Genomic DNA, 25748 nt, shown 5'->3' on the forward strand with positions numbered 1-25748 from the left:
ACACTCTCAAACAGAATGGCATATGATCAGAACCAGGTTGGAGAAAAACTTTACAATGCTTTGCACAGTAATTAAATGGAATTGCATTGCATTGCACTGCACTACGAGAGAAGATTTGTTCAAGCAAACTCGAAGGCAGGTTTGAAGTTGGGAAATCAAGCAAGAAAGCTGCGTTCTTGTCCATGTAAAAGGCTACAGTTGAAGAACAAAGCAGTTTCTGCCCAGTTTCAAACTGGGGACTTTTCGCGTATAAGGCGAACGTGATGACCACGACACGACAAAAACAAGCCTCGGTCGCCCCCGCTGCAGCTCAGTGGCATCCAGCACTGAAAGTTGAAGCCATTCTACCTTTCACCTTTCTGTTTCCGTTAGCTCGTTGTTTAATGGGACTTGTTTAATTTTGGCTATGTGGTGAGCATGGACGAGATACACCGAAGTATCTGTTTCCACGCGGTGTACCCCAATAACGTTGTGTTGCTTACACCTGCTTTAAAGAATTACGTTTTTGCGGAGCTTACCGTCGCAGTCTGTGGCAAAATCATTTAGTCTGTTGGACTGCTCACGGGAAAGGTAGCATTGTGAAACACTGCAGAAACGAACGACTTCCTTACTTTTGCTCCGACTGACCATACTCCGTGAAAGTTTCCCAGATTCTCAGTTGAGGATTTTTGCAGCTGGAAGTTACCTCAGAAACCCTGTTAATTCGTAATGTATTGAGCGAATCGCAAAACAGAAAGCATTTAACACAGAACACAAACAAAACTGGAAAACCAAATGCATTTTCAGACACAGCGAGCATGAATGCTAAATGTGAGACAGTCCGGGGGCATGAGCCATAAAGTAATCACACAACTAAGAACAGGGCAATTCCAAAATACTCTTTCAAACATACTGGAGCCTGAGTGCACCACCACTTCCCAGACAATGCTGCAAAGAGACAAAGAAAGAACATAATAAGAATGGACCATAAAAAGTGAATTTCACCAATCACAGTCTCGATTAGATTACCTTTCCCTTCCGATGACTCCAGGACGGAAATGACTGAAGTGGGAGAAATTCAATAACATATGACATCGAAATACATTGGAACGATTTTCTCATTGGCCAGAAAACCAAATAACGACGAGTCGAGTCACCGTAGGACTCTGTTTCACAACAACGATGAAATAACAGTCTCCATTCGGTTCCAGTAAAAGCTCAACTTGCCTGGAACAGAAAGCAACAGTAGAGCTGCTGGCGATTTTCCGTGCGGGAAGCGAACACGATCACGACAGCACAGATACTTTGGAAAATTCGGCACTTTTCTACACCGCAGTCAATTCCCCGGGAAGCAAACTCATTTTTCTTCTGTTTTAAACAGAAATGAGGCAGGGATTGAAGCAGCATTTAAACCAAAAAAATGGTTTGGCGCTGTTCAGCAGAAATGGCAGCGGTGGGATTCGAACCCACGCCTCTGTCGAGACTGGAGCCTTAACCCAGCGCCTTAGACCGCTCGGCCACACTACCAGCACGCCAAAGTCCATTTTCTTGCACTTCCAATTGTGTTCCTGCATAACAACAGATTTAAACTGACGTGAAAAGGGTTGAATGATCCCTCTCCGACTCGCACAGCTGCTGGGATGTGCCCGTCGACAATATCAATTTCTCAGCAGTTAACGATAGCCCATCAATCCAGACAAAAATCACCGGTAAACTGAGACAATCTTCTCAGACTGGATTCAGCTACAAATGTATCTGTGAGTGCGTGAGAATATATGATCGGTTATGATTGGGTCAAATTACCATGAGCTACTTGACATTACTGCAATTTCGATTCTTGCTTTGCTAAATGATTTCACCCATTGCTCGAAACAGGACAACTTTCACGTTTACACGGAACATGAAACACACCAGACTACAGGGAAAATGCACAAAGCTGAGCAGGCCGTGTCCCAAATCATACCGTGCAGCATAGTTTCAGTCACTGTGTCTGTTTTGCAGAATAAGGTTCCCAAAGAATGTTCCACCCTAAAACCGGAGGTAGCATTACAATCCGAGAACGACAGATTACATTGTGAGGAAGGTCTGACCTCGGGGCCGGTTCGAGATGTCACTTTCCTTGCTTTTTACCTTAACCGTGCAATTTGCTGCAGAGATTATCACACCTGGACATGAGCCTCATCGATACCAAACGAGTTGGAAACCTGTGTGTGAATCGATTAAAAAAAGCGACTCAGTTGAGGATTTTTGCAGCTGGAAGTTACCTCAGAAACCCTGTTAATTCGTAATGTATTGAGCGAATCGCAAAACAGAAAGCATTTAACACGGAACACAAACAAAACTGGAAAACCAAATGCATTTTCAGACACAGCGAGCATGAATGCTAAATGTGAGAGTGTCGGGGGGCATGAGCCATAAAGTAATCACACAACTAACAACAGGGCAATTCCAAACTACTCTTTCAAACATACTGGAGCCTGAGTGCACCACCACTTCCCAGACAATGCTGCAAAGAGACAAAGAAAGAACATAATAAGAATGGGCCATAAAAAGTGAATTTCACCAATCACAGTCTCGATTAGATTACCTTTCCCTTCCGATGACTGCAGGACGGAAATGAAGGAAGTGGGAGAAATTCAATAACATATGACATCGAAATACATATGAACGATTTTCTCATTGGCCAGAAAACCAAATAACGACGAGTCGAGTCACCGGAGGAGTCTGTTTCGCAACAACGATGAAATAACAGTCTCCATTCGGTTCCAGTAAAAGCTCAACTTGCCTGGAACAGAAAGCAACAGTAGAGCTGCTGGCGATTTTCCGCGCGGGAAGCGAACACGATCATGACAGCAGAGACACTTTGGAAAATTTGGCACTTTCCCACACCGCAGTCAATTCCCTGGGAAGCAAACTCATTTTTCTTCTGTTTTTAACAGAAATGAGGCAGGGATTGAAACAGCATTTAAACCAGCTGTTCCGTTGGAGCTGTTCAGCAGAAATGGCAGCGGTGGGATTCGAACCCACGCCTCTGTTGAGACTGGAGCCTTAATCCAGCGCCTTAGACCGCTCGGCCACACTACCAACACGCCCGAGATTCCATTTTCTTGCACTTCCAATTGTGTTCCTGCATAACAACAGATGCAAACTCACGTGAAAAGGGTTCCATGATCCCTCTCCGACTCGCACAGCTGCTGGGATGTGCCCGTCTACAATATCAATTTCTCAGCAGTTAACGATAGCCCATCAATCCAGACAAAAATCACCGGTAAACTGAGTCTATCTTCTCAGACTGGATTCAGCTACAAATGTATCTGTGAGTGCGTGAGAATATATGATCGGTTATGATTGGGTCAAATTACCATGAGCTACTTGACATTACTGCAGTTTCGATTCTTGCTTTGCTCAATGATTTCACCCATTGTTCGAAACAGGACAACTTTCACGGTGACACGGAACATGAAACACACCGGACTACAGGGAAAATGCACAAAGCTGAGCAGGCCGTGTCCCAAATCATACCGTGCAGCATAGTTTCAGTCACTGTGTCTGTTTTGCAGAATAAGGTTCCCAAAGAATGTTCCACCCTAAAACCGGAGGTAGCATTACAATCCGAGAATGACAGATTACATTGTGAGGAAGGTCTGACCTCGGGGCCGGTTCGAGATGCCACTTTCCTTGCCTTTTACCTTAACCGTGAAATTTGCTGCAGAGATTATCACACCTGGACATGAGCCTCATCGATACCAACTGAGTTGGAAACCTGTGTGGGAATCGATGAGAAAAAGCGACTCAATAAAGTTTAACAAGTTCCATGTTGCTTTTTAGAAATGCAGTTTCTGTTCACCTCAATCCAAAAGGCAGTTTCTGAACATGGTAACAGAAGTCAAAAGGTAATTACCTCACCCCACCCCCACTCCGGAAGAGGTGCTAACTGCCCTTGATTGCTTTTTGTTCACGATGTGAAGAGCTCTCACGCCTGAGTCACCGTCACGTCTCTGGTTGCTGAGTGAATCACAAAGAAGGACGTTCTCCAGAGCTGCAACTGCCTCACTTCCCCACTCGCCCTCCCCGTTTCCATTTTCCTGCTCGTCAGTGATTTAAAGAAAACCAAATGGATGCGATGTCATTCTGTCGCCTCTCTGTCGATTCCTCCGTTTCAGTTCCAACGTGGCTTAGATCTCGGGGCGCACCTTAATACTAGCGACTTAATGGGACTTGTGTAATTTTTGGCGATGTGGTGAGCATGGACGAGATACACCGAAGTGTCTGTTTCCACGCGGTGTACCCCAATAACGTTGTGTTGCTTACACCTGCTTTAAAGAATTACGTTTTTGCGGAGCTTACCGTCGCAGTCTGTGGCAAAATCATTTAGTCTGTTCGACTGCTCACGGGAAAGGTAGCATTGTGAAACACTGCAGAAACGAACGACTTCCTTACTTTTGCTCCGACTGACCATTCTCCGTGAAAGTTTCCCAGATTCTCAGTTGAGGATTTTTGCAGCTGGAAGTTACCTCGGAAACCCTGTTAATTCGTAATGTATTGAGCGAATCGCAAAACAGAAAGCACTTAACACGGAACACAAACAAAACTGGAAAACCAAATGCATTTTCAGACACAGCGAGCATGAATGCTAAATGTGAGACAGTCCGGGGGCATGAGCCATAAAGTAATCACACAACTAAGAACAGGGCAATTCCAAAATACTCTTTCAAACATACTGGAGCCTGAGTGCACCACCACTTCCCAGACAATGCTGCAAAGAGACAAAGAAAGAACATAATAAGAATGGGCCATAAAAAGTGAATTTCACCAATCACAGTCTCGATTAGATTACCTTTCCCTTCCGATGACTCCAGGACGGAAATGACTGAAGTGGGAGAAATTCAATAACATATGACATCGAAATACATTGGAACGATTTTCTCATTGGCCAGAAAACCAAATAACGACGAGTCGAGTCACCGTAGGACTCTGTTTCACAACAACGATGAAATAACAGTCTCCATTCGGTTCCAGTAAAAGCTCAACTTGCCTGGAACAGAAAGCAACAGTAGAGCTGCTGGCGATTTTCCGTGCGGGAAGCGAACACGATCACGACAGCACAGACACTTTGGAAAATTCGGCACTTTTCCACACCGCAGTCAATTCCCCGGGAAGCAAACTCATTTTTCTTCTGTTTTAAACAGAAATGAGGCAGGGATTGAAGCAGCATTTAAACCAAAAAAATGGTTTGGCGCTGTTCAGCAGAAATGGCAGCGGTGGGATTCGAACCCACGCCTCTGTCGAGACTGGAGCCTTAACCCAGCGCCTTAGACCGCTCGGCCACACTACCAGCACGCCAAAGTCCATTTTCTTGCACTTCCAATTGTGTTCCTGCATAACAACAGATTTAAACTGACGTGAAAAGGGTTGAATGATCCCTCTCCGACTCGCACAGCTGCTGGGATGTGCCCGTCGACAATATCAATTTCTCAGCAGTTAACGATAGCCCATCAATCCAGACAAAAATCACCGGTAAACTGAGACTATCTTCTCAGACTGGATTCAGCTACAAATGTATCTGTGAGTGCGTGAGAATATATGATCGGTTATGATTGGGTCAAATTACCATGAGCTACTTGACATTACTGCAATTTCGATTCTTGCTTTGCTAAATGATTTCACCCATTGCTCGAAACAGGACAACTTTCACGTTTACACGGAACATGAAACACACCAGACTACAGGGAAAATGCACAAAGCTGAGCAGGCCGTGTCCCAAATCATACCGTGCAGCATAGTTTCAGTCACTGTGTCTGTTTTGCAGAATAAGGTTCCCAAAGAATGTTCCACCCTAAAACCGGAGGTAGCATTACAATCCGAGAACGACAGATTACATTGTGAGGAAGGTCTGACCTCGGGGCCGGTTCGAGATGTCACTTTCCTTGCTTTTTACCTTAACCGTGCAATTTGCTGCAGAGATTATCACACCTGGACATGAGCCTCATCGATACCAAACGAGTTGGAAACCTGTGTGTGAATCGATTAAAAAAAGCGACTCAGTTGAGGATTTTTGCAGCTGGAAGTTACCTCAGAAACCCTGTTAATTCGTAATGTATTGAGCGAATCGCAAAACAGAAAGCATTTAACACGGAACACAAACAAAACTGGAAAACCAAATGCATTTTCAGACACAGCGAGCATGAATGCTAAATGTGAGAGTGTCGGGGGGCATGAGCCATAAAGTAATCACACAACTAACAACAGGGCAATTCCAAACTACTCTTTCAAACATACTGGAGCCTGAGTGCACCACCACTTCCCAGACAATGCTGCAAAGAGACAAAGAAAGAACATAATAAGAATGGGCCATAAAAAGTGAATTTCACCAATCACAGTCTCGATTAGATTACCTTTCCCTTCCGATGACTGCAGGACGGAAATGAAGGAAGTGGGAGAAATTCAATAACATATGACATCGAAATACATATGAACGATTTTCTCATTGGCCAGAAAACCAAATAACGACGAGTCGAGTCACCGGAGGAGTCTGTTTCGCAACAACGATGAAATAACAGTCTCCATTCGGTTCCAGTAAAAGCTCAACTTGCCTGGAACAGAAAGCAACAGTAGAGCTGCTGGCGATTTTCCGCGCGGGAAGCGAACACGATCATGACAGCAGAGACACTTTGGAAAATTTGGCACTTTCCCACACCGCAGTCAATTCCCTGGGAAGCAAACTCATTTTTCTTCTGTTTTTAACAGAAATGAGGCAGGGATTGAAACAGCATTTAAACCAGCTGTTCCGTTGGAGCTGTTCAGCAGAAATGGCAGCGGTGGGATTCGAACCCACGCCTCTGTTGAGACTGGAGCCTTAATCCAGCGCCTTAGACCGCTCGGCCACACTACCAACACGCCCGAGATTCCATTTTCTTGCACTTCCAATTGTGTTCCTGCATAACAACAGATGCAAACTCACGTGAAAAGGGTTCCATGATCCCTCTCCGACTCGCACAGCTGCTGGGATGTGCGCGTCTACAATATCAATTTCTCAGCAGTTAACGATAGCCCATCAATCCAGACAAAAATCACTGGTAAGCTGAGTCTATCTTCTCAGACTGGATTCAGCTACAAATGTATCTGTGAGTGCGTGAGAATATATGATCGGTTATGATTGGGTCAAATTACCATGAGCTACTTGACATTACTGCAGTTTCGATTCTTGCTTTGCTCAATGATTTCACCCATTGTTCGAAACAGGACAACTTTCACGGTGACACGGAACATGAAACACACCGGACTACAGGGAAAATGCACAAAGCTGAGCAGGCCGTGTCCCAAATCATACCGTGCAGCATAGTTTCAGTCACTGTGTCTGTTTTGCAGAATAAGGTTCCCAAAGAATGTTCCACCCTAAAACCGGAGGTAGCATTACAATCCGAGAATGACAGATTACATTGTGAGGAAGGTCTGACCACGGGGCCGGTTCGAGATGCCACTTTCCTTGCCTTTTACCTTAACCGTGCAATTTGCTGCAGAGATTATCACACCTGGACATGAGCCTCATCGATACCAACTGAGTTGGAAACCTGTGTGGGAATCGATGAGAAAAAGCGACTCAATAAAGTTTAACAAGTTCCATGGTGCTTTTTAGAAATGCAGTTTCTGTTCACCTCAATCCAAAAGGCAGTTTCTGAACATAGTAACAGAAGTCAAAAGGTAATTACCTCACCCCACCCCCACTCCGGAAGAGGTGCTAACTGCCCTTGATTGCTTTTTGTTCACGATGTGAAGAGCTCTCACGCCTGAGTCACCGTCACGTCTCTGGTTGCAGAATGAATCACAAAGAAGGACTTTCTCCAGAGCCGCAACTGCCTCACTTCCCCACTCGCCCTACCCGTTTCCATTTTCCTGCTCGTCAGTGATTTAAAGAAAACCAAATGGATGCGATGTCATTCTGTAGCCTCTCTGTCGATTCCTCCGTTTCAGTTCCAACGTGGCTTAGATCTCGGGGCGCACCTTAATACTAGCGACGCTATGAAAGCACAGGTCCAGAGGTTCCTCTGAGAGTGTAATTTCTTTCATTGCTGTTGCTGATTGAATGAGCCACTGACGTGGGAACTGCTCCAAAACATGTTTCAGGACCTCTGGTGCCAATTCTCGCACGTTGAATAACGACAGACACCTTCCAAATGAGGTCTTTCAGAGACGACTTTGGGATACATTTGACAGACAGACTAGTTGAGGAATCCGTGGTGCACTGTGACACCAGCACATCAGCTTCTTCTCTGTCTTTGAACCGGGCCGCCTGCGCAAGGAATGCGAATGCGGTAATGCTTTTCGTGGAAGGATCAGAAGGGGGTAACTACACTCTCAAACAGAATGGCATATGATCAGAACCAGGTTGGAGAAAAACTTTACAATGCTTTGCACAGTAATTAAATGGAATTGCATTGCATTGCACTGCACTACGAGAGAAGATTTGTTCAAGCAAACTCGAAGGCAGGTTTGAAGTTGGGAAATCAAGCAAGAAAGCTGCGTTCTTGTCCATGTAAAAGGCTACAGTTGAAGAACAAAGCAGTTTCTGCCCAGTTTCAAACTGGGGACTTTTCGCGTATAAGGCGAACGTGATGACCACGACACGACAAAAACAAGCCTCGGTCGCCCCCGCTGCAGCTCAGTGGCATCCAGCACTGAAAGTTGAAGCCATTCTACCTTTCACCTTTCTGTTTCCGTTAGCTCGTTGTTTAATGGGACTTGTTTAATTTTGGCTATGTGGTGAGCATGGACGAGATACACCGAAGTATCTGTTTCCACGCGGTGTACCCCAATAACGTTGTGTTGCTTACACCTGCTTTAAAGAATTACGTTTTTGCGGAGCTTACCGTCGCAGTCTGTGGCAAAATCATTTAGTCTGTTGGACTGCTCACGGGAAAGGTAGCATTGTGAAACACTGCAGAAACGAACGACTTCCTTACTTTTGCTCCGACTGACCATACTCCGTGAAAGTTTCCCAGATTCTCAGTTGAGGATTTTTGCAGCTGGAAGTTACCTCAGAAACCCTGTTAATTCGTAATGTATTGAGCGAATCGCAAAACAGAAAGCATTTAACACGGAACACAAACAAAACTGGAAAACCAAATGCATTTTCAGACACAGCGAGCATGAATGCTAAATGTGAGAGTGTCGGGGGGCATGAGCCATAAAGTAATCACACAACTAACAACAGGGCAATACCAAACTACTCTTTCAAACAGACTGGAGCCTGAGTGCACCACCACTTCCCAGACAATGCTGCAAAGAGACAAAGAAAGAACATAATAAGAATGGGCCATAAAAAGTGAATTTCACCAATCACAGTCTCGATTAGATTACCTTTCCCTTCCGATGACTGCAGGACGGAAATGAAGGAAGTGGGAGAAATTCAATAACATATGACATCGAAATACATATGAACGATTTTCTCATTGGCCAGAAAACCAAATAACGACGAGTCGAGTCACCGGAGGAGTCTGTTTCGCAACAACGATGAAATAACAGTCTCCATTCGGTTCCAGTAAAAGCTCAACTTGCCTGGAACAGAAAGCAACAGTAGAGCTGCTGGCGATTTTCCGCGCGGGAAGCGAACACGATCATGACAGCAGAGACACTTTGGAAAATTTGGCACTTTCCCACACCGCAGTCAATTCCCTGGGAAGCAAACTCATTTTTCTTCTGTTTTTAACAGAAATGAGGCAGGGATTGAAACAGCATTTAAACCAGCTGTTCCGTTGGAGCTGTTCAGCAGAAATGGCAGCGGTGGGATTCGAACCCACGCCTCTGTTGAGACTGGAGCCTTAATCCAGCGCCTTAGACCGCTCGGCCACACTACCAACACGCCCGAGATTCCATTTTCTTGCTCTTCCAATTGTGTTCCTGCATAACAACAGATGCAAACTCACGTGAAAAGGTTTCCATGATCCCTCTCCGACTCGCACAGCTGCTGGGATGTGCCCGTCTACAATATCAATTTCTCAGCAGTTAACGATAGCCCATCAATCCAGACAAAAATCACCGGTAAACTGAGTCTATCTTCTCAGACTGGATTCAGCTACAAATGTATCTGTGAGTGCGTGAGAATATATGATCGGTTATGATTGGGTCAAATTACCATGAGCTACTTGACATTACTGCAGTTTCGATTCTTGCTTTGCTCAATGATTTCACCCATTGTTCGAAACAGGACAACTTTCACGGTGACACGGAACATGAAACACACCGGACTACAGGGAAAATGCACAAAGCTGAGCAGGCCGTGTCCCAAATCATACCGTGCAGCATAGTTTCAGTCACTGTGTCTGTTTTGCAGAATAAGGTTCCCAAAGAATGTTCCACCCTAAAACCGGAGGTAGCATTACAATCCGAGAATGACAGATTACATTGTGAGGAAGGTCTGACCTCGGGGCCGGTTCGAGATGCCACTTTCCTTGCCTTTTACCTTAACCGTGCAATTTGCTGCAGAGATTATCACACCTGGACATGAGCCTCATCGATACCAACTGAGTTGGAAACCTGTGTGGGAATCGATGAGAAAAAGCGACTCAATAAAGTTTAACAAGTTCCATGTTGCTTTTTAGAAATGCAGTTTCTGTTCACCTCAATCCAAAAGGCAGTTTCTGAACATGGTAACAGAAGTCAAAAGGTAATTACCTCACCCCACCCCCACTCCGGAAGAGGTGCTAACTGCCCTTGATTGCTTTTTGTTCACGATGTGAAGAGCTCTCACGCCTGAGTCACCGTCACGTCTCTGGTTGCTGAGTGAATCACAAAGAAGGACGTTCTCCAGAGCTGCAACTGCCTCACTTCCCCACTCGCCCTCCCCGTTTCCATTGTCCTGCTCGTCAGTGATTTAAAGAAAACCAAATGGATGCGATGTCATTCTGTCGCCTCTCTGTCGATTCCTCCGTTTCAGTTCCAACGTGGCTTAGATCTCGGGGCGCACCTTAATACTAGCGACTTAATGGGACTTGTGTAATTTTTGGCGATGTGGTGAGCATGGACGAGATACACCGAAGTGTCTGTTTCCACGCGGTGTACCCCAATAACGTTGTGTTGCTTACACCTGCTTTAAAGAATTACGTTTTTGCGGAGCTTACCGTCGCAGTCTGTGGCAAAATCATTTAGTCTGTTCGACTGCTCACGGGAAAGGTAGCATTGTGAAACACTGCAGAAACGAACGACTTCCTTACTTTTGCTCCGACTGACCATACTCCGTGAAAGTTTCCCAGATTCTCAGTTGAGGATTTTTGCAGCTGGAAGTTACCTCGGAAACCCTGTTAATTCGTAATGTATTGAGCGAATCGCAAAACAGAAAGCACTTAACACGGAACACAAACAAAACTGGAAAACCAAATGCATTTTCAGACACAGCGAGCATGAATGCTAAATGTGAGACAGTCCGGGGGCATGAGCCATAAAGTAATCACACAACTAAGAACAGGGCAATTCCAAAATACTCTTTCAAACATACTGGAGCCTGAGTGCACCACCACTTCCCAGACAATGCTGCAAAGAGACAAAGAAAGAACATAATAAGAATGGACCATAAAAAGTGAATTTCACCAATCACAGTCTCGATTAGATTACCTTTCCCTTCCGATGACTCCAGGACGGAAATGACTGAAGTGGGAGAAATTCAATAACATATGACATCGAAATACATTGGAACGATTTTCTCATTGGCCAGAAAACCAAATAACGACGAGTCGAGTCACCGTAGGACTCTGTTTCACAACAACGATGAAATAACAGTCTCCATTCGGTTCCAGTAAAAGCTCAACTTGCCTGGAACAGAAAGCAACAGTAGAGCTGCTGGCGATTTTCCGTGCGGGAAGCGAACACGATCACGACAGCACAGATACTTTGGAAAATTCGGCACTTTTCTACACCGCAGTCAATTCCCCGGGAAGCAAACTCATTTTTCTTCTGTTTTAAACAGAAATGAGGCAGGGATTGAAGCAGCATTTAAACCAAAAAAATGGTTTGGCGCTGTTCAGCAGAAATGGCAGCGGTGGGATTCGAACCCACGCCTCTGTCGAGACTGGAGCCTTAACCCAGCGCCTTAGACCGCTCGGCCACACTACCAGCACGCCAAAGTCCATTTTCTTGCACTTCCAATTGTGTTCCTGCATAACAACAGATTTAAACTGACGTGAAAAGGGTTGAATGATCCCTCTCCGACTCGCACAGCTGCTGGGATGTGCCCGTCGACAATATCAATTTCTCAGCAGTTAACGATAGCCCATCAATCCAGACAAAAATCACCGGTAAACTGAGACAATCTTCTCAGACTGGATTCAGCTACAAATGTATCTGTGAGTGCGTGAGAATATATGATCGGTTATGATTGGGTCAAATTACCATGAGCTACTTGACATTACTGCAATTTCGATTCTTGCTTTGCTAAATGATTTCACCCATTGCTCGAAACAGGACAACTTTCACGTTTACACGGAACATGAAACACACCAGACTACAGGGAAAATGCACAAAGCTGAGCAGGCCGTGTCCCAAATCATACCGTGCAGCATAGTTTCAGTCACTGTGTCTGTTTTGCAGAATAAGGTTCCCAAAGAATGTTCCACCCTAAAACCGGAGGTAGCATTACAATCCGAGAACGACAGATTACATTGTGAGGAAGGTCTGACCTCGGGGCCGGTTCGAGATGTCACTTTCCTTGCTTTTTACCTTAACCGTGCAATTTGCTGCAGAGATTATCACACCTGGACATGAGCCTCATCGATACCAAACGAGTTGGAAACCTGTGTGTGAATCGATTAAAAAAAGCGACTCAGTTGAGGATTTTTGCAGCTGGAAGTTACCTCAGAAACCCTGTTAATTCGTAATGTATTGAGCGAATCGCAAAACAGAAAGCATTTAACACGGAACACAAACAAAACTGGAAAACCAAATGCATTTTCAGACACAGCGAGCATGAATGCTAAATGTGAGAGTGTCGGGGGGCATGAGCCATAAAGTAATCACACAACTAACAACAGGGCAATTCCAAACTACTCTTTCAAACATACTGGAGCCTGAGTGCACCACCACTTCCCAGACAATGCTGCAAAGAGACAAAGAAAGAACATAATAAGAATGGGCCATAAAAAGTGAATTTCACCAATCACAGTCTCGATTAGATTACCTTTCCCTTCCGATGACTGCAGGACGGAAATGAAGGAAGTGGGAGAAATTCAATAACATATGACATCGAAATACATATGAACGATTTTCTCATTGGCCAGAAAACCAAATAACGACGAGTCGAGTCACCGGAGGAGTCTGTTTCGCAACAACGATGAAATAACAGTCTCCATTCGGTTCCAGTAAAAGCTCAACTTGCCTGGAACAGAAAGCAACAGTAGAGCTGCTGGCGATTTTCCGCGCGGGAAGCGAACACGATCATGACAGCAGAGACACTTTGGAAAATTTGGCACTTTCCCACACCGCAGTCAATTCCCTGGGAAGCAAACTCATTTTTCTTCTGTTTTTAACAGAAATGAGGCAGGGATTGAAACAGCATTTAAACCAGCTGTTCCGTTGGAGCTGTTCAGCAGAAATGGCAGCGGTGGGATTCGAACCCACGCCTCTGTTGAGACTGGAGCCTTAATCCAGCGCCTTAGACCGCTCGGCCACACTACCAACACGCCCGAGATTCCATTTTCTTGCACTTCCAATTGTGTTCCTGCATAACAACAGATGCAAACTCACGTGAAAAGGGTTCCATGATCCCTCTCCGACTCGCACAGCTGCTGGGATGTGCGCGTCTACAATATCAATTTCTCAGCAGTTAACGATAGCCCATCAATCCAGACAAAAATCACTGGTAAGCTGAGTCTATCTTCTCAGACTGGATTCAGCTACAAATGTATCTGTGAGTGCGTGAGAATATATGATCGGTTATGATTGGGTCAAATTACCATGAGCTACTTGACATTACTGCAGTTTCGATTCTTGCTTTGCTCAATGATTTCACCCATTGTTCGAAACAGGACAACTTTCACGGTGACACGGAACATGAAACACACCGGACTACAGGGAAAATGCACAAAGCTGAGCAGGCCGTGTCCCAAATCATACCGTGCAGCATAGTTTCAGTCACTGTGTCTGTTTTGCAGAATAAGGTTCCCAAAGAATGTTCCACCCTAAAACCGGAGGTAGCATTACAATCCGAGAATGACAGATTACATTGTGAGGAAGGTCTGACCACGGGGCCGGTTCGAGATGCCACTTTCCTTGCCTTTTACCTTAACCGTGCAATTTGCTGCAGAGATTATCACACCTGGACATGAGCCTCATCGATACCAACTGAGTTGGAAACCTGTGTGGGAATCGATGAGAAAAAGCGACTCAATAAAGTTTAACAAGTTCCATGGTGCTTTTTAGAAATGCAGTTTCTGTTCACCTCAATCCAAAAGGCAGTTTCTGAACATAGTAACAGAAGTCAAAAGGTAATTACCTCACCCCACCCCCACTCCGGAAGAGGTGCTAACTGCCCTTGATTGCTTTTTGTTCACGATGTGAAGAGCTCTCACGCCTGAGTCACCGTCACGTCTCTGGTTGCAGAATGAATCACAAAGAAGGACTTTCTCCAGAGCCGCAACTGCCTCACTTCCCCACTCGCCCTACCCGTTTCCATTTTCCTGCTCGTCAGTGATTTAAAGAAAACCAAATGGATGCGATGTCATTCTGTAGCCTCTCTGTCGATTCCTCCGTTTCAGTTCCAACGTGGCTTAGATCTCGGGGCGCACCTTAATACTAGCGACGCTATGAAAGCACAGGTCCAGAGGTTCCTCTGAGAGTGTAATTTCTTTCATTGCTGTTGCTGATTGAATGAGCCACTGACGTGGGAACTGCTCCAAAACATGTTTCAGGACCTCTGGTGCCAATTCTCGCACGTTGAATAACGACAGACACCTTCCAAATGAGGTCTTTCAGAGACGACTTTGGGATACATTTGACAGACAGACTAGTTGAGGAATCCGTGGTGCACTGTGACACCAGCACATCAGCTTCTTCCCTGTCTTTGAACCGGGCCGCCTGCGCAAGGAATGCGAATGCGGTAATGCTTTTCGTGGAAGGATCAGAAGGGGGTAACTACACTCTCAAACAGAATGGCATATGATCAGAACCAGGTTGGAGAAAAACTTTACAATGCTTTGCACAGTAATTAAATGGAATTGCATTGCATTGCACTGCACTACGAGAGAAGATTTGTTCAAGCAAACTCGAAGGCAGGTTTGAAGTTGGGAAATCAAGCAAGAAAGCTGCGTTCTTGTCCATGTAAAAGGCTACAGTTGAAGAACAAAGCAGTTTCTGCCCAGTTTCAAACTGGGGACTTTTCGCGTATAAGGCGAACGTGATGACCACGACACGACAAAAACAAGCCTCGGTCGCCCCCGCTGCAGCTCAGTGGCATCCAGCACTGAAAGTTGAAGCCATTCTACCTTTCACCTTTCTGTTTCCGTTAGCTCGTTGTTTAATGGGACTTGTTTAATTTTGGCTATGTGGTGAGCATGGACGAGATACACCGAAGTATCTGTTTCCACGCGGTGTACCCCAATAACGTTGTGTTGCTTACACCTGCTTTAAAGAATTACGTTTTTGCGGAGCTTACCGTCGCAGTCTGTGGCAAAATCATTTAGTCTGTTGGACTGCTCACGGGAAAGGTAGCATTGTGAAACACTGCAGAAACGAACGACTTCCTTACTTTTGCTCCGACTGACCATACTCCGTGAAAGTTTCCCAGATTCTCAGTTGAGGATTTTTGCAGCTGGAAGTTACCTCAGAAACCCTGTTAATTCGTAATGTATTGAGCGAATCGCAAAACAGAAAGCATTTAACACGGAACACAAACAAAACTGGAAAACCAAATGCATTTTCAGACACAGCGAGCATGAATGCTAAATGTGAGAGTGTCGGGGGGCATGAGCCATAAAGTAATCACACAACTAACAACAGGGCAATACCAAACTACTCTTTCAAACAGACTGGAGCCTGAGTGCACCACCACTTCCCAGACAATGCTGCAAAGAGACAAAGAAAGAACATAATAAGAATGGGCCATAAAAAGTGAATTTCACCAATCACAGTCTCGATTAGATTACCTTTCCCTTCCGATGACTGCAGGACGGAAATGAAGGAAGTGGGAGAAATTCAATAACATATGACATCGAAATACATTGGAACGATTTTCTCATTGGCCAGAAAACCAAATAACGACGAGTCGAGTCACCGGAGGAGTCTGTTTCGCAACAACGATGAAATAACAGTCTCCATTCGGTTCCAGTAAAAGCTCAACTTGCCTGGAACAGAAAGCAACAGTAGAGCTGCTGGCGATTTTCCGCGCGGGAAGCGAACACGATCATGACAGCAGAGACACTTTGGAAAATTTGGCACTTTCCCACACCGCAGTCAATTCCCTGGGAAGCAAACTCATTTTTCTTCTGTTTTTAACAGAAATGAGGCAGGGATTGAAACAGCATTTAAACCAGCTGTTCCGTTGGAGCTGTTCAGCAGAAATGGCAGCGGTGGGATTCGAACCCACGCCTCTGTTGAGACTGGAGCCTTAATCCAGCGCCTTAGACCGCTCGGCCACACTACCAACACGCCCGAGATTCCATTTTCTTGCACTTCCAATTGTGTTCCTGCATAACAACAGATGCAAACTCACGTGAAAAGGGTTCCATGATCCCTCTCCGACTCGCACAGCTGCTGGGATGTGCCCGTCTACAATATCAATTTCTCAGCAGTTAACGATAGCCCATCAATCCAGACAAAAATCACCGGTAAACTGAGTCTATCTTCTCAGACTGGATTCAGCTACAAATGTATCTGTGAGTGCGTGAGAATATATGATCGGTTATGATTGGGTCAAATTACCATGAGCTACTTGACATTACTGCAGTTTCGATTCTTGCTTTGCTCAATGATTTCACCCATTGTTCGAAACAGGACAACTTTCACGGTGACACGGAACATGAAACACACCGGACTACAGGGAAAATGCACAAAGCTGAGCAGGCCGTGTCCCAAATCATACCGTGCAGCATAGTTTCAGTCACTGTGTCTGTTTTGCAGAATAAGGTTCCCAAAGAATGTTCCACCCTAAAACCGGAGGTAGCATTACAATCCGAGAATGACAGATTACATTGTGAGGAAGGTCTGACCTCGGGGCCGGTTCGAGATGCCACTTTCCTTGCCTTTTACCTTAACCGTGAAATTTGCTGCAGAGATTATCACACCTGGACATGAGCCTCATCGATACCAACTGAGTTGGAAACCTGTGTGGGAATCGATGAGAAAAAGCGACTCAATAAAGTTTAACAAGTTCCATGTTGCTTTTTAGAAATGCAGTTTCTGTTCACCTCAATCCAAAAGGCAGTTTCTGAACATGGTAACAGAAGTCAAAAGGTAATTACCTCACCCCACCCCCACTCCGGAAGAGGTGCTAACTGCCCTTGATTGCTTTTTGTTCACGATGTGAAGAGCTCTCACGCCTGAGTCACCGTCACGTCTCTGGTTGCTGAGTGAATCACAAAGAAGGACGTTCTCCAGAGCTGCAACTGCCTCACTTCCCCACTCGCCCTCCCCGTTTCCATTTTCCTGCTCGTCAGTGATTTAAAGAAAACCAAATGGATGCGATGTCATTCTGTCGCCTCTCTGTCGATTCCTCCGTTTCAGTTCCAACGTGGCTTAGATCTCGGGGCGCACCTTAATACTAGCGACTTAATGGGACTTGTGTAATTTTTGGCGATGTGGTGAGCATGGACGAGATACACCGAAGTGTCTGTTTCCACGCGGTGTACCCCAATAACGTTGTGTTGCTTACACCTGCTTTAAAGAATTACGTTTTTGCGGAGCTTACCGTCGCAGTCTGTGGCAAAATCATTTAGTCTGTTCGACTGCTCACGGGAAAGGTAGCATTGTGAAACACTGCAGAAACGAACGACTTCCTTACTTTTGCTCCGACTGACCATTCTCCGTGAAAGTTTCCCAGATTCTCAGTTGAGGATTTTTGCAGCTGGAAGTTACCTCGGAAACCCTGTTAATTCGTAATGTATTGAGCGAATCGCAAAACAGAAAGCACTTAACACGGAACACAAACAAAACTGGAAAACCAAATGCATTTTCAGACACAGCGAGCATGAATGCAAAATGTGAGACAGTCCGGGGGCATGAGCCATAAAGTAATCACACAACTAAGAACAGGGCAATTCCAAAATACTCTTTCAAACATACTGGAGCCTGAGTGCACCACCACTTCCCAGACAATGCTGCAAAGAGACAAAGAAAGAACATAATAAGAATGGGCCATAAAAAGTGAATTTCACCAATCACAGTCTCGATTAGATTACCTTTCCCTTCCGATGACTCCAGGACGGAAATGACTGAAGTGGGAGAAATTCAATAACATATGACATCGAAATACATTGGAACGATTTTCTCATTGGCCAGAAAACCAAATAACGACGAGTCGAGTCACCGTAGGACTCTGTTTCACAACAACGATGAAATAACAGTCTCCGTTCGGTTCCAGTAAAAGCTCAACTTGCCTGGAACAGAAAGCAACAGTAGAGCTGCTGGCGATTTTCCGTGCGGGAAGCGAACACGATCACGACAGCACAGACACTTTGGAAAATTCGGCACTTTTCCACACCGCAGTCAATTCCCCGGGAAGCAAACTCATTTTTCTTCTGTTTTAAACAGAAATGAGGCAGGGATTGAAGCAGCATTTAAACCAAAAAAATGGTTTGGAGCTGTTCAGCAGAAATGGCAGCGGTGGGATTCGAACCCACGCCTCTGTTGAGACTGGAGCCTTAATCCAGCGCCTTAGACCGCTCGGCCACACTACCAACACGCCCGAGATTCCATTTTCTTGCTCTTCCAATTGTGTTCCTGCATAACAACAGATGCAAACTCACGTGAAAAGGTTTCCATGATCCCTCTCCGACTCGCACAGCTGCTGGGATGTGCCCGTCTACAATATCAATTTCTCAGCAGTTAACGATAGCCCATCAATCCAGACAAAAATCACCGGTAAACTGAGTCTATCTTCTCAGACTGGATTCAGCTACAAATGTATCTGTGAGTGCGTGAGAATATATGATCGGTTATGATTGGGTCAAATTACCATGAGCTACTTGACATTACTGCAGTTTCGATTCTTGCTTTGCTCAATGATTTCACCCATTGTTCGAAACAGGACAACTTTCACGGTGACACGGAACATGAAACACACCGGACTACAGGGAAAATGCACAAAGCTGAGCAGGCCGTGTCCCAAATCATACCGTGCAGCATAGTTTCAGTCACTGTGTCTGTTTTGCAGAATAAGGTTCCCAAAGAATGTTCCACCCTAAAACCGGAGGTAGCATTACAATCCGAGAATGACAGATTACATTGTGAGGAAGGTCTGACCTCGGGGCCGGTTCGAGATGCCACTTTCCTTGCCTTTTACCTTAACCGTGCAATTTGCTGCAGAGATTATCACACCTGGACATGAGCCTCATCGATACCAACTGAGTTGGAAACCTGTGTGGGAATCGATGAGAAAAAGCGACTCAATAAAGTTTAACAAGTTCCATGTTGCTTTTTAGAAATGCAGTTTCTGTTCACCTCAATCCAAAAGGCAGTTTCTGAACATGGTAACAGAAGTCAAAAGGTAATTACCTCACCCCACCCCCACTCCGGAAGAGGTGCTAACTGCCCTTGATTGCTTTTTGTTCACGATGTGAAGAGCTCTCACGCCTGAGTCACCGTCACGTCTCTGGTTGCTGAGTGAATCACAAAGAAGGACGTTCTCCAGAGCTGCAACTGCCTCACTTCCCCACTCGCCCTCCCCGTTTCCATTTTCCTGCTCGTCAGTGATTTAAAGAAAACCAAATGGATGCGATGTCATTCTGTCGCCTCTCTGTCGATTCCTCCGTTTCAGTTCCAACGTGGCTTAGATCTCGGGGCGCACCTTAATACTAGCGACTTAATGGGACTTGTGTAATTTTTGGCGATGTGGTGAGCATGGACGAGATACACCGAAGTGTCTGTTTCCACGCGGTGTACCCCAATAACGTTGTGTTGCTTACACCTGCTTTAAAGAATTACGTTTTTGCGGAGCTTACCGTCGCAGTCTGTGGCAAAATCATTTAGTCTGTTCGACTGCTCACGGGAAAGGTAGCATTGTGAAACACTGCAGAAACGAACGACTTCCTTACTTTTGCTCCGACTGACCATACTCCGTGAAAGTTTCCCAGATTCTCAGTTGAGGATTTTTGCAGCTGGAAGTTACCTCGGAAACCCTGTTAATTCGTAATGTATTGAGCGAATCGCAAAACAGAAAGCACTTAACACGGAACACAAACAAAACTGGAAAACCAAATGCATTTTCAGACACAGCGAGCATGAATGCTAAATGTGAGACAGTCCGGGGGCATGAGCCATAAAGTAATCACACAACTAAGAACAGGGCAATTCCAAAATACTCTTTCAAACATACTGGAGCCTGAGTGCACCACCACTTCCCAGACAATGCTGCAAAGAGACAAAGAAAGAACATAATAAGAATGGGCCATAAAAAGTGAATTTCACCAATCACAGTCTCGATTGGATTACCTTTCCCTTCCGATGACTCCAGGACGGAAATGACTGAAGTGGGAGAAATTCAATAACATATGACATCGAAATACATTGGAACGATTTTCTCATTGGCCAGAAAACCAAATAACGACGAGTCGAGTCACCGTAGGACTCTGTTTCACAACAACGATGAAATAACCTGTGTGTGAATCGATTAAAAAAAGCGACTCAATAAAGTTTAACAAGTTCCATGTTGCTTTTTAGAAATGCAGTTTCTGTTCACCTCAATCCAAAAGGCAGTTTCTGAACATGGTAACAGAAGTCAAAAGGTAATTACCTCACCACACCCCCACTCCGGAAGAGGTGCTAACTGCCCTTGATTGCTTTTTGTTCACGATGTGAAGAGCTCTCACGCCTGAGTCACCGTCACGTCTCTGGTTGCTGAGTGAATCACAAAGAAGGACGTTCTCCAGAGCTGCAACTGCCTCACTTCCCCACTCGCCCTCCCCGTTTCCATTTTCCTGCTCGTCAGTGATTTAAAGAAAACCAAATGGATGCGATGTCATTCTGTCGCCTCTCTGTCGATTCCTCCGTTTCAGTTCCAACGTGGCTTAGATCTCGGGGCGCACCTTAATACTAGCGACTTAATGGGACTTGTGTAATTTTTGGCGATGTGGTGAGCATGGACGAGATACACCGAAGTGTCTGTTTCCACGCGGTGTACCCCAATAACGTTGTGTTGCTTACACCTGCTTTAAAGAATTACGTTTTTGCGGAGCTTACCGTCGCAGTCTGTGGCAAAATCATTTAGTCTGTTCGACTGCTCACGGGAAAGGTAGCATTGTGAAACACTGCAGAAACGAACGACTTCCTTACTTTTGCTCCGACTGACCATTCTCCGTGAAAGTTTCCCAGATTCTCAGTTGAGGATTTTTGCAGCTGGAAGTTACCTAGGAAACCCTGTTAATTCGTAATGTATTGAGCGAATCGCAAAACAGAAAGCACTTAACACGGAACACAAACAAAACTGGAAAACCAAATGCATTTTCAGACACAGCGAGCATGAATGCTAAATGTGAGACAGTCCGGGGGCATGAGCCATAAAGTAATCACACAACTAAGAACAGGGCAATTCCAAAATACTCTTTCAAACATACTGGAGCCTGAGTGCACCACCACTTCCCAGACAATGCTGCAAAGAGACAAAGAAAGAACATAATAAGAATGGGCCATAAAAAGTGAATTTCACCAATCACAGTCTCGATTAGATTACCTTTCCCTTCCGATGACTCCAGGACGGAAATGACTGAAGTGGGAGAAATTCAATAACATATGACATCGAAATACATTGGAACGATTTTCTCATTGGCCAGAAAACCAAATAACGACGAGTCGAGTCACCGTAGGACTCTGTTTCACAACAACGATGAAATAACAGTCTCCATTCGGTTCCAGTAAAAGCTCAACTTGCCTGGAACAGAAAGCAACAGTAGAGCTGCTGGCGATTTTCCGTGCGGGAAGCGAACACGATCACGACAGCACAGACACTTTGGAAAATTCGGCACTTTTCCACACCGCAGTCAATTCCCCGGGAAGCAAACTCATTTTTCTTCTGTTTTAAACAGAAATGAGGCAGGGATTGAAGCAGCATTTAAACCAAAAAAATGGTTTGGAGCTGTTCAGCAGAAATGGCAGCGGTGGGATTCGAACCCACGCCTCTGTCGAGACTGGAGCCTTAATCCAGCGCCTTAGACCGCACGGCCACACTACCAGCACGTCCGCGATTTCATTTTCTTGCACTTCCAATTGTGTTCCTGCATAACAACAGATTCAAACTGACGTGAAAAGGGTTGAATGATCCCTCTCCGACTCGCACAGCTGCTGGGATGTGCCCGTCTACAATATCAATTTCTCAGCAGTTAACGATAGCCCATCAATCCAGACAAAAATCACCGGTAAACTGAGTCTATCTTCTCAGACTGGATTCAGCTACAAATGTATCTGTGAGTGCGTGAGAATATATGATCGGTTATGATTGGGTCAAATTACCATGAGCTACTTGACATTACTGCAATTTCGATTCTTGCTTTGCTAAATGATTTCATCCATTGCTCGAAACAGGACAACTTTCACGTTTACACGGAACATGAAACACACCGGACTACAGGGAAAATGCACAAAGCTGAGCAGGCCGTGTCCCAAATCATACCGTGCAGCATAGTTTCAGTCACTGTGTCTGTTTTGCAGAATAAGGTTCCCAAAGAATGTTCCACCCTAAAACCGGAGGTAGCATTACAATCCGAGAACGACAGATTACATTGTGAGGAAGGTCTGACCTCGGGGCCGGTTCGAGATGTCACTTTCCTTGCTTTTTACCTTAACCGTGCAATTTGCTGCAGAGATGATCACACCTGGACATGAGCCTCATCGATACCAAAAGAGTTGGAAACCTGTGTGTGAATCGATTAAAAAAAGCGACTCAATAAAGTTTAACAAGTTCCATGTTGCTTTTTAGAAATGCAGTTTCTGTTCACCTCAATCCAAAAGGCAGTTTCTGAACATGGTAACAGAAGTCAAAAGGTAATTACCTCACCCCACCCCCACTCCGGAAGAGGTGCTAACTGCCCTTGATTGCTTTTTGTTCACGATGTGAAGAGCTCTCACGCCTGAGTCACCGTCACGTCTCTGGTTGCTGAGTGAATCACAAAGAAGGACGTTCTCCAGAGCTGCAACTGCCTCACTTCCCCACTCGCCCTCCCCGTTTCCATTTTCCTGCTCGTCAGTGATTTAAAGAAAACCAAATGGATGCGATGTCATTCTGTCGCCTCTCTGTCGATTCCTCCGTTTCAGTTCCAACGTGGCTTAGATCTCGGGGCGCACCTTAATACTAGCGACTTAATGGGACTTGTGTAATTTTTGGCGATGTGGTGAGCATGGACGAGATACACCGAAGTGTCTGTTTCCACGCGGTGTACCCCAATAACGTTGTGTTGCTTACACCTGCTTTAAAGAATTACGTTTTTGCGGAGCTTACCGTCGCAGTCTGTGGCAAAATCATTTAGTCTGTTCGACTGCTCACGGGAAAGGTAGCATTGTGAAACACTGCAGAAACGAACGACTTCCTTACTTTTGCTCCGACTGACCATTCTCCGTGAAAGTTTCCCAGATTCTCAGTTGAGGATTTTTGCAGCTGGAAGTTACCTCGGAAACCCTGTTAATTCGTAATGTATTGAGCGAATCGCAAAACAGAAAGCACTTAACACGGAACACAAACAAAACTGGAAAACCAAATGCATTTTCAGACACAGCGAGCATGAATGCAAAATGTGAGACAGTCCGGGGGCATGAGCCATAAAGTAATCACACAACTAAGAACAGGGCAATTCCAAAATACTCTTTCAAACATACTGGAGCCTGAGTGCACCACCACTTCCCAGACAATGCTGCAAAGAGACAAAGAAAGAACATAATAAGAATGGGCCATAAAAAGTGAATTTCACCAATCACAGTCTCGATTGGATTACCTTTCCCTTCCGATGACTCCAGGACGGAAATGACTGAAGTGGGAGAAATTCAATAACATATGACATCGAAATACATTGGAACGATTTTCTCATTGGCCAGAAAACCAAATAACGACGAGTCGAGTCACCGTAGGACTCTGTTTCACAACAACGATGAAATAACCTGTGTGTGAATCGATTAAAAAAAGCGACTCAATAAAGTTTAACAAGTTCCATGTTGCTTTTTAGAAATGCAGTTTCTGTTCACCTCAATCCAAAAGGCAGTTTCTGAACATGGTAACAGAAGTCAAAAGGTAATTACCTCACCCCACCCCCACTCCGGAAGAGGTGCTAACTGCCCTTGATTGCTTTTTGTTCACGATGTGAAGAGCTCTCACGCCTGAGTCACCGTCACGTCTCTGGTTGCTGAGTGAATCACAAAGAAGGACGTTCTCCAGAGCTGCAACTGCCTCACTTCCCCACTCGCCCTCCCCGTTTCCATTTTCCTGCTCGTCAGTGATTTAAAGAAAACCAAATGGATGCGATGTCATTCTGTCGCCTCTCTGTCGATTCCTCCGTTTCAGTTCCAACGTGGCTTAGATCTCGGGGCGCACCTTAATACTAGCGACTTAATGGGACTTGTGTAATTTTTGGCGATGTGGTGAGCATGGACGAGATACACCGAAGTGTCTGTTTCCACGCGGTGTACCCCAATAACGTTGTGTTGCTTACACCTGCTTTAAAGAATTACGTTTTTGCGGAGCTTACCGTCGCAGTCTGTGGCAAAATCATTTAGTCTGTTCGACTGCTCACGGGAAAGGTAGCATTGTGAAACACTGCAGAAACGAACGACTTCCTTACTTTTGCTCCGACTGACCATTCTCCGTGAAAGTTTCCCAGATTCTCAGTTGAGGATTTTTGCAGCTGGAAGTTACCTAGGAAACCCTGTTAATTCGTAATGTATTGAGCGAATCGCAAAACAGAAAGCACTTAACACGGAACACAAACAAAACTGGAAAACCAAATGCATTTTCAGACACAGCGAGCATGAATGCTAAATGTGAGACAGTCCGGGGGCATGAGCCATAAAGTAATCACACAACTAAGAACAGGGCAATTCCAAAATACTCTTTCAAACATACTGGAGCCTGAGTGCACCACCACTTCCCAGACAATGCTGCAAAGAGACAAAGAAAGAACATAATAAGAATGGGCCATAAAAAGTGAATTTCACCAATCACAGTCTCGATTAGATTACCTTTCCCTTCCGATGACTCCAGGACGGAAATGACTGAAGTGGGAGAAATTCAATAACATATGACATCGAAATACATTGGAACGATTTTCTCATTGGCCAGAAAACCAAATAACGACGAGTCGAGTCACCGTAGGACTCTGTTTCACAACAACGATGAAATAACAGTCTCCATTCGGTTCCAGTAAAAGCTCAACTTGCCTGGAACAGAAAGCAACAGTAGAGCTGCTGGCGATTTTCCGTGCGGGAAGCGAACACGATCACGACAGCACAGACACTTTGGAAAATTCGGCACTTTTCCACACCGCAGTCAATTCCCCGGGAAGCAAACTCATTTTTCTTCTGTTTTAAACAGAAATGAGGCAGGGATTGAAGCAGCATTTAAACCAAAAAAATGGTTTGGAGCTGTTCAGCAGAAA

The 25748-nt window shown here is 45.1% G+C and overlaps 9 non-coding genes across 9 annotated transcripts; all 9 read right to left on the minus strand.

Moving 5' to 3' along the window:
* Positions 1 to 1424: 1424 nt before the first annotated feature.
* trnal-aag (transfer RNA leucine (anticodon AAG)) lies at positions 1425 to 1506 on the minus strand. Its single transcript has one exon. It is a non-coding gene; the product is annotated as a tRNA-Leu (tRNA).
* Positions 1507 to 2981: 1475 nt separating this feature from the next.
* On the minus strand, positions 2982 to 3063 carry trnal-aag (transfer RNA leucine (anticodon AAG)). The gene has a single exon. It is a non-coding gene; the product is annotated as a tRNA-Leu (tRNA).
* Positions 3064 to 5232: 2169 nt separating this feature from the next.
* Positions 5233 to 5314, minus strand: trnal-aag (transfer RNA leucine (anticodon AAG)). Its single transcript has one exon. It is a non-coding gene; the product is annotated as a tRNA-Leu (tRNA).
* A 1475-nt stretch (positions 5315 to 6789) lies between these two features.
* On the minus strand, positions 6790 to 6871 carry trnal-aag (transfer RNA leucine (anticodon AAG)). The gene has a single exon. It is a non-coding gene; the product is annotated as a tRNA-Leu (tRNA).
* A 2880-nt stretch (positions 6872 to 9751) lies between these two features.
* On the minus strand, positions 9752 to 9833 carry trnal-aag (transfer RNA leucine (anticodon AAG)). The gene has a single exon. It is a non-coding gene; the product is annotated as a tRNA-Leu (tRNA).
* Positions 9834 to 12002: 2169 nt separating this feature from the next.
* On the minus strand, positions 12003 to 12084 carry trnal-aag (transfer RNA leucine (anticodon AAG)). Its single transcript has one exon. It is a non-coding gene; the product is annotated as a tRNA-Leu (tRNA).
* A 1475-nt stretch (positions 12085 to 13559) lies between these two features.
* On the minus strand, positions 13560 to 13641 carry trnal-aag (transfer RNA leucine (anticodon AAG)). The gene has a single exon. It is a non-coding gene; the product is annotated as a tRNA-Leu (tRNA).
* A 2880-nt stretch (positions 13642 to 16521) lies between these two features.
* Positions 16522 to 16603, minus strand: trnal-aag (transfer RNA leucine (anticodon AAG)). Its single transcript has one exon. It is a non-coding gene; the product is annotated as a tRNA-Leu (tRNA).
* A 2169-nt stretch (positions 16604 to 18772) lies between these two features.
* trnal-aag (transfer RNA leucine (anticodon AAG)) lies at positions 18773 to 18854 on the minus strand. The gene has a single exon. It is a non-coding gene; the product is annotated as a tRNA-Leu (tRNA).
* Between the last annotated feature and the right edge of the window lie 6894 nt (positions 18855 to 25748).

The sequence above is a fragment of the Chiloscyllium punctatum genome, chromosome 18 (genome assembly GCF_047496795.1).
Source record: "Chiloscyllium punctatum isolate Juve2018m chromosome 18, sChiPun1.3, whole genome shotgun sequence".
NCBI classification, from domain to species: Eukaryota; Metazoa; Chordata; class Chondrichthyes; order Orectolobiformes; family Hemiscylliidae; genus Chiloscyllium; species Chiloscyllium punctatum.